General features: G+C 53.8%; 1 long non-coding RNA gene across 1 annotated transcript; it reads right to left on the bottom strand.

Annotated features, from left to right (window-relative positions):
• On the bottom strand, positions 1–7,319 carry LOC111937271 (uncharacterized). Its single transcript, XR_015278070.1, has 3 exons — positions 7,126–7,319; positions 1,551–1,634; positions 1–630 (listed from the first exon to the last, which is right to left on the bottom strand). It is a non-coding gene; the product is annotated as an uncharacterized LOC111937271 (long non-coding RNA).
• Positions 7,320–9,791: the final 2,472 nt, after the last annotated feature.

The raw sequence follows: 9,791 nt of genomic DNA on the forward strand, positions 1-9,791 counted from the left end.
GACTTTTCCCATCAGAGCATTTATTTTTACAACAGGACACCAAGTCCTCAAACAAACGAAGGCTTGCACAAGAAATCGTCTGCCTCAGTTTGGCAGCAAACAGGAATATTTCTCTTTATTCTAAATCCAAATTTTTGTGGCTAAATAGAGCCAAAAATATATCTCACCCCGCTACTTCTCCCAGACACAAGACATCTCTGAATGCCGAAAGCAACTCTTCCCCTGCCACAAATGGACCAAATAAACCCAGCACGAGACTGAGCTTTAGGAGAAGCTGATGTGCCTCTAATGCTGTCATCTACAGCGAGCTGTGTCTCCAAACTGATCTTTTATTAATGGGTTTATATCCATGGGAAAGCTGTGGAGCACGTGAGAACCCCATGGCCGGGAGCAGGACCCCCGATTGCTCCGTGCCCACATCTGGGGCTGCTGGCCACAACCCAGGGCTCAGCCTCAGACAGGCAAATTTCCTTCCTGCCCCACAGCTTGGCCCAGAGCCTGGTCCTTCCTGAGCAGCGGGAGGGCAGCTGGGTGATGTGGCCTTGTTGCTGTCATGGGTTGTTTTGCCGAGGGTTCCAGCAGATGCCGAGGCTGGGATGTGCTCGGTGCTGGCTGCAGAGCACAGGGGAGCTGCAGGAGGAGAAGGAGTTGTGGTTAGTTGGTAAATTGTGGTTAATTGTTTGTTGAGAGCTGGGACAGATGAGGTAGAAGCCTTGGGGCATCTGCTTAAGGAAGGGCAGGGATGGTGAGTCCCTGAGCTGCCCTGGGCATTCAGCAGTGCCCGGGAGGAATTAGGAAAGACAGCTCTGGCCCAAATTTCTTCCCATAGCCCAACCATAGGAGTGTCCCCTCATCCTTGAAGCCAAAGATTCCCTCCCAGAGCCAAGGCAGTGGTGTGTGAGTGACCCAACCTTTGCTGGGAGCTGCACATGGACACCCCAGAGCCAGCCCTCACCCCCTGGGGTCACTGGGTAGGACACAAAGCCACATCAGTCCCAAATCCCACAGAGAAGCACAGTATGGCTGAGGTTGGAAGGTACCTTAAAGACCATCTTGTTCCAAACCTCTTCTATTAAACCAGGCTCCTCAAAGCCCCATCCAACCCATCCATCAACACTTTGAGGGGTGTGGCATCCACATCCTCTCTGGGCAACCTGCAGCCACCCCTTGCACCCCATCCCAGCTGGATCACCGCTGCCTCTGCTGCCTTTTCTGTCCCTTTGAGATGCTCCTGGCATCCAGGCAGCAGGTAGGAGGCCACAGAGAAATGGCTGGGTGTGCCCTGGGAACTGAAATGCTATTGAAAGTAATGGGAAAATGGGGTTTTCCCTCCCAATCCAGCCATTCCAGGTTTAATTTTCCTTCTCCAGAGCAAGACACTTTTCTTGATACTTCACAGCCTCACCAATAGGCAGGAAAGCCAATAAATCCTGGGTTAAACACCAAAAAAATCACCACTAAAATGCTTGAAGGTGAAGATCAGGCTTTTTGCACGTTCTATCCCCAATTTCCTCAGAGCTGCATTATCCCAGATAACTGCTGCATCCCACCTGGCCTTTTCTCTGAAGCGCTGTTACGTGGCGCGAGTGTCAGAGCCAGCCTCTCTCCCAATCTCTTCTTCTCCCTCGGAGTGCCTGGGGACAGAGGAGATGGGGTGAGCTGTGGGCAGTGGTGCTGATTGCAGCCCCTCTCTAAAAGGAAGTGATAACTTGCTCCAGTAAAGGGCATTTTTGCACTCAAGAGCAGAGCCCTCAGCAACAGCAAGCCCTTCTTTTCCCCACATCCCCCCAGCTCTGCAGAGCATCCTGCAGCAGCAGGGATGAATCTCCCTTACAGGGGACCAAGCAGCTCAACTCCAGTCCCACAAGGAATTGCTGCAGCACAGTTTAGCCTAAATATGCTGATTTTATCCAACAATTCTTTTCTTCTTCCTTTTTATTTCCCAGGAAATAAATAAATCATGCGAGTTTTCCATCACCCACTCTCCAAGCAGCTGTCCCTGTATCACGGCCCATGCTTCCCCTGGGCTTTGGAACTGGGTCAGTGAGCGACATCCAGCACTGGTTCTTCCCACTGAAATTCATAGAAAGCAGATATGGCCCCTGGCTGCTTTGGAGCATCTTTGCCTTTTTAGCACAAATCTCAGCCAGCCTGGGGTGGGCTGGAGGAGCAGGCCCTGCCCAAGCACAACCCTCAGAAGGACCAGGGGATCTGCCAGCAGCTCTTCCCTGCATCCCTTTGCCACGTTGATGCTCATGGCTTTGCATGTTTGCTACCTGGTGGGGAATGGATTTCTTTGAACTTCCATTCCCTGCCAGACTTGGCTGAAATAAGCCAGCAGGCTTGAAAGCCATCAGGGAGAGCAGGCATGGACACACACACAGACACACACACACAGCACACAGCACTTACTGCTAGGGAAACCAGGCAAAAGAGGGAGCAGCTTCATCCTGTCATTGTGCCCCTGCTCTTCTGACAGTTTATTTTCTGCCCTGTTATACTCCATGGTAAAAGGGAATTTGTTCTCAATGGGTTGGGAACCAGATCTTGGGACGGAGCTTGTCTCATTATAGAGAATATGGCTGAAACAAGTCCAGGGATCTCCTTAAGCTGCCAAAGCAGGCCTGCAGAGACCAGAAAGGTGGGTAAAACCTATCCCTACCTCCAGATACCATTGGCTTTCCCACTTGTGCTCCTTTGCAGTGCTAGAATTTGGGGTCACTTTCAGTAACTCACTCCAAAATCAGAAGGAAAAGCCAGGGATGCTCTCTGAGTCACTGGCATGTTGTTACCAAGGACACTAAGGTTCCTGATTTTGAAGAAGAGATTAATTACATTCTACAAATAGACATTTTATCTGCACTGAAGAGCAGCAAGATCAAGTTCTTTTAGCGTGGCTCATTATGTATCAGCAGGTAGTATTGTGACAGATGTAGGAATGCAGTCGTATTGTCACTGGGGTTTAATCATCAGAGAGCTGTCTTCCCCAGGTCAGCTCCCTGTGAGGATTTGTAATATTTACATAGCACTTGGGGCTGGCTTCTTTATTGCCAGAGTCTGTATTCACTCGTCAGTCTCTCATTATGCATATGCCAGTATTAATTGCATTTAGAAATGAGATTCTAAAGCAGAAGTGAGAGCTATTTAGACCTCCATTCAGCTTGAAAGACAGCAGCCTTCTGTGTGACAGCTCTCGAGATGTTCTTGTGCTCAGCTCTCTCCCCAGCTGAAAAGCAGGTGTTGGAGAGAGTTGGTGTCAGAGCCACTGTATCAGCACTGCCTTTTGTGCATGCCCAGACATTTATATAACCGACAGGATAATGACTCCGCAGAAGTGGCACAGAATTGACCCTTCTGGTTCTGGATTGAAAACAGCCAGGGAGAGAGTGGATCTGCTCAGCTGCTGTGCAGATATGGGGGAAAGCTGAGCCCTGTCTCCTGTGGGAAGCAGAGGGGTGTTCCCTTGCTGGTGGGTTTGGGGGTTATTTATCGGCTCGCCTGTGCCTGAAGCACTTTGGGGCTGTGTTTGTGGCCTTGCTAATGGATTTAAAGTGTACAGAAATTTGGCTGACACTTGTCTGTGCCTGCCTGCTGCACACTGATTGCTCCAGCCTGGAGAAGCAGAGCTGTGTGCCCCTGCTGCTGGCTACCAGCTATGCCTGGCCAGTGGAAATGAGGAGGTCACGTCCTGCTTCCCAGAGGGAAATAAACTGGAAGGTTAATCTAGATGATGCCAGGCTACCGGCTCTGTTTTCCCCAGCCTGAAGTGCAGAGGGTCTGTTCTTGCTCTACAGCACAGTGTGTGGGGTACAACGAGGATGTTCTGGGGAGAAATCAGCACAGGCACTAAACAATCCTTCTCTCCCCGGCCCCGGCTCCCAGTCCCAGGAAAACAACCCCTCTGGGGCCCAGGGGATTCATGTCCAGCCTTTTGGGAGGGGAGTCAAAAAACAGCAGTAAAGCAAACCCATGTTTCACTTGCCAAAGCACCCCTTTGCTTTGCCACAGTCCAGCACTGCCCCACCAAGCCTGAGACTCTCCAAGAGCTCTCCATGGAGGACATCTCACAGACCTGGCTCTTTCCTTTGTGTGACCTGTGCCCCTTTGGGTGCTCCTGTACTCCCTTGGGTGCTCAGTCCCCTGCATCCCCCTGTGCTGGACCAGCACCAGGACCAAACCTGGTCCTGTTCCACACCAGCAGCATCTCTACCTCCCCAAACCCAGGAGCAGGCGATGAGAAGCTCCTGCCAGGAAGAGACTGGAGGGGAAGAACATGAGAAAGGCAGAGCAGACATCCATAGCCAGCCCTGGCTCCCAGCCAGGACCTTCTCGTTAAATATCACACAAAACAAAGAATAAATCACTGCTTGGTGAGGAAATCCAAGCACTGGAGCCCAAGGAGTCCCTCTTGACCTTCCTGTCTCTTGACAGCGGGTTGGTCCAGGAGAGTGTTCCAGTTTGCGTTTTAACTCCAGCAAGAACTGGGGATAGCAGACCCCAAAGCTGGGATGCTGGGAGGAATCCCTTCAAACCCCTCCATTTGTGATGGTGGCAGACAGCTCCACTGGCCACCAGTAATCCCATGGCTGAGCCCCCCAGCTCTGGGAGGGTGGGCCAAGGACAACCTGTGCCATTCCTGGCAGCCCCAAGGTATATAAATAGAAGACAGGGACGTGAAGGAGGTCAAGTGAGCAGGGGATTTCACATAATCTGATCTTGCCTGTGCTGCTCATTTGTGTCCTTTGCTCAGGATGCGTGCCCTGCTTCGCACACAGGGACGTCAGAGGCAGAGGGTTGATCCTTCACCAAGCCAGGTTTATCCTGTGGAACATGTGGGCTCCTGACTTTTTCTTCACATGTGCTGTTTCTCAGGGATGTCTTTAATCCAGCAGTCATCCAGAGCAGTGCACATATGGAAAATTCTGGTCTTTGTTGCTGTATGGAATCCTGGTGCCTGAGCAGCCTAAGCCCGGTCATCTAGCTGGCCAAAACCCAGTTGGTTCAACACAGTACTGGGGCCCTGGTGCCTCAGGTCTGTTCCTGCCCTTCCTAAGGTCCATGTGCCTTGGTCTCCTGCACTACTTCTCCCCAGTCCCAGCAGCACATTTTTCTCTTGCTTCTGCTGCTTTTCTTTTCCAGGACATGAAAGTCTAGAAACAGAATCTCTCTTGGTGTAAAGCTGTCAGTGGAACAGCTCTGATTTATGCCAGCACCAAGCAAGGGGAGTCGATGAATCTCCAAAATAGATGAAGTAGAAAAGCTGTTAATAGCCACTGGTCTTTTATGCTGAGAGCAATTAATCACCAAAAAAACTAATCTAGGAGCGTATGGCTTTTCTATGGGCTGCATCCAGGACAGGTGCCTGTCTGAAGACTGCAGCAAGGCTTGGAGGAAGTTTTTCTTGGCCATCCAGCTCTGAGTCTCCCTCATGCTCCCAGGTCCATGCTGTGATGGGAGCCCTTGTGCTCATTCCAGCTTTTTGCTGCTGGTGCTGGCACCAGCCACATTCTCTCCTTATGCTGTGCTGCTGCTGCTGCTGCTGGTGATGATGATGATGATGATGCCAGTTGGGTGAAAGGACTGACCAGACCGAAGGGCTCCAGGCCTGCAGTTTAAATGTGATGGAAGGAGTGCCGATCCTGCCTTGAGTGGAAGTATCCAGGGCAGCACCATGCCTGTCCCAGCCTGTTCAGCTCCAGGTTCCTTCCTATCTCCTCTTGCACAGATCTGTGCTGTATGCTCTGCTCGCTCCTAAGGAGCTGACCCTGCTCACTGCTCCCCCGGGCAGGGCTTGTGCTGCAGCTGGAGCTGCGTGTCCAGGGCTGGGGCACTGGGCTCACTGCCAGCTCTGCTGCCATCACTCCAGGTGTCTTACCCCCCAGCCATTCCTCCTGCAGCTTCCCAAGGGATGGACCTGCAGTCTGCCAGCCTTGCCAGTCACCGCTGTACCCTCTGCCCAGCGACAGCCCCCACCTCTGCAGTTCATTTGCTTAGACACTTAATGAGTGTTTAATTCAGCCAGTGCTGCAGGTAGCACAGGGACAGCCGGGGCACAGAGGCCAGGAGATGCCTTCCCTGAGCCTTGTTTCTTCCTCCCCTGACTTAATCGGCTCATTAAGTGCCAATTTGACCTCCCCACTTTCAGATGTCTCCAGTCTCCACTGGTAAATAGATTTGTGTGTCTCCAGCGGAGCCCTCCGGGGCTGAGCCTGCTGCTGGAGCAGGCGGCTGCACCGCGAGCGAGGGCGATCCTCGGGCTCGCCGTGACGGCCCCGCTGCTGCCGAAGCCAAGCCGGGGCTGAACGGGACCGAGATTCCTCCCAAAAGACACGGGGAGCTGCGGGTAGTGGAAGCCGCAGCCGCCGGCACCGTGCCCGTGGCGCAGCGGGGACGCACCGAGCAGGAGGTGACCCTGCCCTCCTGTCGCAGCTTTGTCATTGCCTTGGTGTGGGACTGCAGCAAGTCCCTTCCCATCTGCTCCCTGCCTTCGCCTTGGAGCCAGGATGAGTGTGAGCGGGTGTGTGAACACGGAGCACAGCGCAACAGGCTGCGGGGTGCTGGCTGCTGCCTTTCCTCAGAGCCAACATTTAGCTGATGCTCTCCAGCATTCCACGTAGCCAGACACTCATCCAAGCTCCCGGAACGGCAAGGATGGAGCGGGACCTCCCCAGGGCTGTTTAACACCAGCTGAGTGTCAATGTCAGCCTGGTGATGTCCCCACAGCTGAAATCACTGCTCAACCTGCTCCCGGGCCAAGGCATGCACACAGCCGAGGACTGCTCTGTTTGGGAAACACCTTGATCAGTGCATGTAAAAGCATCCCAGTGGTTCATCCCTGGCCCTTTGCACCACACAAACAGGAGGACCAGTCCTACATTTCCTCCTTCCTGCCACTGGTGCATTGGAGAGGAGGTGACAGCACATGACAGAACACTCCTCTCTACCCAGCCTGAGCTAATGTCTCCTGGTGTCATCCAGAGAACCAAACCCAGGAGGAACCCAAATATCTCCATGAATATGACATAGGTTGAGGAGTGAGATCCTCCACCCCAGGGCCCCCCCTCACCCTTCCAGCCCCAGCCCCAGCGCCCTGAGGGGACGGGAGGGGGACAGGAGAGGACGTACGGTTCGACTTTGTTGCAGAAGCGGCGCCGTAGCAGGAGGACCAGTGGACCCAGGATCAGGATGGTGGTGCACATGGTGCTTCCTCCATCACCACCAGTGCCCAGAGCCCTTCACATCCCTCTGGAGGCACTGCTCAGCCCAGGGCTGTCACCCGTGCTGCGCACCCAGCTCATGGGCACCCCTGCCCAGCAGCCACCTGAAAGCTCTCAGGGAAGGTTTTATGAGGAATTAAGGCAGGATCAGATGTATTTAAGAGGCAGCAAATGAGGACGCTCTCCTCTGACCTCTGGATGGGAGGGAGCCCTGGAGCTGGTCTGTGACCCCTTGAGCATTTAATTAGTTTTGGTGTGTGGTGCTCCTGCCCTGCTCCTTGGCCAGGTGGGTGCTGGGGGTGACGTGCCATGGACCAGGCCAGTTCCCACCTCATCCACCCCATGGCACCCCCAGTCTGTCTTCCTACCCCCACCAGCTCCACACCACCAGGGCTGGGTACTCCCCTCTTCTCCCCCCTTTCCCATGTTCCTCCCTCCCCTCTGTGCCCACCTTCCCCTTCTCCTCTCTTTCCCTCCAGCTCCTCCATCCCTCCTCCTGCCAGAGCTGTCTAAACCCGCTCCCCCCCTTCCTGGCTCCAGTAATCTGACAGGCTCAGACCTGCCTGTAATTCCCAGTGGACTCGTCTCAGCCAGCTGATCCCAAGACCTTGTCTGCATCCTTCCCTCACCCAGGCTGGGTTTGCCTCCTCCTCCTCCCCACTCTCCCATGGCTCAGCAGCACACACACCTTTCTTCTCAGAGCTGCTCTGGCTCTGTGCTCTCCCCAGATCTCCTTGCCCATCCCATCCTCTTCCCAGGGAAGCCTTTCCCTCTGCTCTGAGCTCCATGGGCAGTGAATTGCCTTCACACATCTTGTCCCAGCTCAGCCCTTTGCAAAGCAGGACCTGTTCTGGAGTGACTTTGTGGGTTTAGGTTAAAGAGAACAACTGGGAAGCGCCTCTGCAGGAGGGGCAGGAGGAAGGCAGCTGTGTGTGCCCTGCAGATCTGTGGACACACACATGGGGCTTGATGGTGCTGACCTGGAGAAGAGCCCCAGCACAGGCAGGGAGCTGCAGACACTGCCTTTGGGGTTGGGTTTTGCCAGGAGGATCCTCCCCACCCCCAGCACTGCCAATCCCACATGGACACCATGGAAGTGGGCTCTGATCCATGGTGCTCATCAAATTTGGGATGTGTCTCCCTTTGGGACTGTGCACACAACCCTGAGGGTTCTCCCCATGCCCAGCTCCATTTTGGCCTCAGGGCATGAGACAGGGGCTGATATGGGATGGACATTGGCCTCAGCAGGGAAGCTGAGAAAAGCCCCAGTCTGGGCATTCCCAGAACTCAGACAGAAAACAGCTTCATCCTGTAAAAGAGTTTTGAAACCAGAACCAAATCCAAGCAACCCAGATGGGTCCAGGTTCATTGAATGGTTTGGTCTGTAAGAAAGCAAAACTGAACTTTCCAGGAAGCCTGGCTTTCCATCCCCATCCAGCCAGGGCCAGAGATGCCCCCTAAGTCCAGCCACAACAAGGGTCTGGGACAGCAGTGGTTAATTCTTTCCTGGTGGACATGTCCTCTCAAAGTACTCCAAGCCCTGAAAACAACAGTCTCAAGCAGCACTTCAAATGTCAGTAAAACCAAATTCCTCTAAGGCCATCCAGTAAACAGCCCCCATTCCTGAACCTGGGGGTCAGCTGGAGCAAAGGGGATGGACCTGGCCATCATTACTGGCACTGACAGGATGGGAAACCTTTGTGAGAGTGGTGGAAGAAACATCCCAAGTGTGTCCTGCAGCCAGATGGAGACAAGAATGAATAATTCCTTCCTGAGTGTAAGTCAGGCCGGACAGAGGGTGCGGAGCTGCCTTACGCAAGGCACCGGGGAGCACGTGGGGTGGCCAAGCCCCGTGTCCCAGCCAGCTGAGCCCCCAGGAGCATGGTCCGGTATGCTGGGAAGTCACTGGAGCCAAATAAACAGCGGCTTCTGGCTGAGCTGAAGCCCAAGAGGCTGGAAGGACCTTCTTTTCCCTGGAAATTGGCAGCCTGGCTTTTGTAATCCCTGGGAGGACACTGCTGCTTGTAAACTCTTCTCCCCTCGCTGAGACCCAGCCAGGCCGACACCAGCAAAGTCCCCATCCTTGGACCTCAGATTCTGCCTGAGGCCCTGAGCTTTCTCCTTCAGGGACTTGTTTATAACCACACAGCCCTCTCTAACCAAACAGGGCACCATCACTGGGCTGCTCAAGCATCCCCCTGTGGGCACCAGCCCTGGGTGCCCCCTGAGTGAGAAAGGCAGCCCAGTCAGGGGGCAATGCCTGAGTGCTGGCCCCTGCACTCGCTTGGGTGACTTCTGCAATGCAAAACACATCTTCTGGAATCAATTGACTTTGGCACTAAGGTCATTGGGTGACCTTGGGAGACAAAACTCACCCCTGTGCGGGAATGTATCACCTCCAAACACTTGATTGATGCTGAGAGGTGCTTGGTTCAAAGGCAAGGTAATGTGAGTGGATTAGTTAATGCTTCTTGCCCTGGCCCTTGAGAGCAGGGCTGGAATGACGGGGCAGACAATGGGTTTTGAAGGCTTTTCTTTTTAAGATATGAATCAATGAAGCTGTACAAGGAGCAT

This window comes from Cyanistes caeruleus, chromosome 19 (assembly GCF_971803275.1).
Source record: "Cyanistes caeruleus chromosome 19, bCyaCae1.hap1.1, whole genome shotgun sequence".
NCBI classification, from domain to species: domain Eukaryota; kingdom Metazoa; phylum Chordata; class Aves; order Passeriformes; family Paridae; genus Cyanistes; species Cyanistes caeruleus.